At 56.1% G+C, this 2,500-nt stretch overlaps 1 non-coding gene across 1 annotated transcript in view; it reads right to left on the bottom strand.

The window, feature by feature from the left end:
- Positions 1–130, bottom strand: part of LOC124733754 — a 1,909-nt gene extending 1,779 nt beyond the window's left edge. The window contains exon 1 of the ribosomal RNA XR_007009118.1: positions 1–130. This exon is cut by the window's left edge and continues 1,779 nt beyond it. This is a non-coding gene — a ribosomal RNA (small subunit ribosomal RNA).
- Between the last annotated feature and the right edge of the window lie 2,370 nt (positions 131–2,500).

Genomic DNA, 2,500 nt, shown 5'->3' with positions numbered 1-2,500 from the left:
GGTACGATCTAAGGAACCATAACTGATTTAATGAGCCATTCGCGGTTTCACCTTAATGCGGCTTGTACTGAGACATGCATGGCTTAATCTTTGAGACAAGCATATGACTACTGGCAGGATCAACCAGGGAGCTGCGTCAACTAGAGCTGAGCAGCCGGCCGCCCGGGAGTGTGTCCCGGGGGCCCGCGCGAACACGCAAGCGTCCGCTCAATCATTCTGCAAACAGGAGGAGGCTGAGCTCCCCTGCACAATACACCTCGAAACCCTCTCAGGTCCCGGCGGCGCGCAGCGCCGTCCCAAGTACTTGGTCGGGTTCGAGAGAGGCGCAATCGCCCGGAGTTAGGCGAGTAGACGCTTTCGGTGCGACCACCCGTGCTCCCAACTGAGCTTGCCGCTGCCGACAGAGGCCCGGGAGCGTGCTGTCGTGGCATTGCCGGCGGGAGACAACACGCGCCACCTACGGTGACCGGCAGCTCCAACGCCAGCGCCACAGAAGGACAAAAGCCCCACTTGGGTGCCGAAGCGAACTCTCCCAGCACAGCGCACGCGCCAACACATCCGCACAGCTGCGATACAAACCACCAGCGAGAACCGCTGGGGCGACCGAGCAGCAGACGGCGTCGCGGCGCCGAGCGCCGGGCGGCGGCGCATCCTCAACGCACACAGTCCTCAATCGGACCAGCACACTGAAGATGTCCACCGCGCTTCGCACCGGGCCCGCGAGGACCTACTTTGGCCGCACGGCGCCGCGCGCAGGGTGCGCCGGCGCGCAGCTGCGACGCCTGCCGCGTCCGTCGGCCGGCGCGCCTGCCACTGGCCGCCCCCACCAGCCGGCTGTAGCGCGTGCGCCCACGCACCGCGCGGCCAGCACGCCGGGAGGCGCCCCCTCACCGGCCGGGGACGGTCCCACCCAGCCACCGCCGCGTATCGCTTCACACCCAGATGCCGTTCAGTTTCGTCGGCATGGTGGGTATCGCTGGAACAACCGGTTAGTACCTCAACCTATCGTCGCCATCACCGATTCACCCCTAGCGAGAACAACCGCACCACAACAGGTTACCATTTGTTCATTTGCGTAACTTCACCAGAAAACGCAGGCGTCCATCGCCATTTGCAACTTCAACGATTATTGCATGCCTGTGTCAGGTGTCACGCCACACTACGTCTGCCCACATACACGCAACAAAATGTGCACGCCTAGACAATACGTGGAAGGTGGCCCCCGTACGTATGCGATGTCCATTGCTCGAACGACTGTCAACCGGCCTCTGTAGCATGTCGCAGATATGGAACGCGGTGCACCATGCCATCACGGTGTGTGAGGAGAGACGACTAGGTCCGAATACATCAACAGACAGCTCATGCTGATCGCCATCCACGGCGTCCGTTCCTCCCACACGTCTCTATGGCGTACCACACTGCAATCCAGCTCTCATAGGGAGACGACACGTAGCTGCGTGCACAATATTTGCACTGTATGGTCCGCCGTTTTTGGGCGCAGTCGTTGTGCGGTCACACATGTGCCACGATGTATCATTCAGTACATAAGGACGAATGTGCAGTACAGATTGTGGTTCACGCGTACGACATCAGCGGACAGTTGACACAGGCCGCACCACAACGTAGCCTGAGTACGTCGCATGCGAAGGGCATTGAACATGCAAACTTCTCACCAACCAGCTTGCGAAGGCAGGGGGCAAGGTGGGGACGTGGGGAGGGGCGGCATGTACGTCCTGCTGCCATCCACATTACAGTGTACAGCAGGAGCATGTGGAAAGTGAGCAAGACTTGCAAGGTGTTTAACATGAAGCGATACACAGGGGTGCGGGCAGTGCGAGTAGCGAACTATATTGCGAGGGTTGCGGGTGGGCAACACTACAGTAATTGAACGAGTCGTATAACAATTACAGAGCAGGTTTAGGCGACAACGTGGGTTACGTTAAGGCGACAACATGGGTTAGGTTAAGGCACAACATGGGTTAGGTTAAGGCACAACATGGGTTAGGTTAAGGCACAACATGGGTTAGGTTAAGGCACAACATGGGTTAGGTTAAGGCACAACATGGGTTAGGTTAAGGCACAACATGGGTTAGGTTAAGGCACAACATGGGTTAGGTTAAGGCACAACATGGGTTAGGTTGAGGCACAACATGGGTTAGGTTAAGGCACAACATGGGTTAGGTTGAGGCACAACATGGGTTAGGTTGAGGCACAACATGGGTTAGGTTGAGGCACAACATGGGTTAGGTTAAGGTACAACATGGGTTAGGTTAAGGTACAACATGGGTTAGGTTAAGGTACAACATGGGTTAGGTTAAGGTACAACATGGGTTAGGTTAAGGTACAACATGGGTTAGGTTAAGGTACAACATAGGTTAGGTTAAGGTACAACATAGGTTAGGTTAAGGTACAACATAGGTTAGGTTAAGGTACAACATAGGTTAGGTTAAGGTACAACATAGGTTAGGTTAAGGTACAACATAGGTTAGGTTAAGGTACA

The sequence above is a fragment of the Schistocerca piceifrons genome, unplaced genomic scaffold (genome assembly GCF_021461385.2).
Source record: "Schistocerca piceifrons isolate TAMUIC-IGC-003096 unplaced genomic scaffold, iqSchPice1.1 HiC_scaffold_1408, whole genome shotgun sequence".
NCBI classification, from domain to species: domain Eukaryota; kingdom Metazoa; phylum Arthropoda; class Insecta; order Orthoptera; family Acrididae; genus Schistocerca; species Schistocerca piceifrons.
This window is presented reverse-complemented; position numbering and strand designations above follow the sequence as displayed.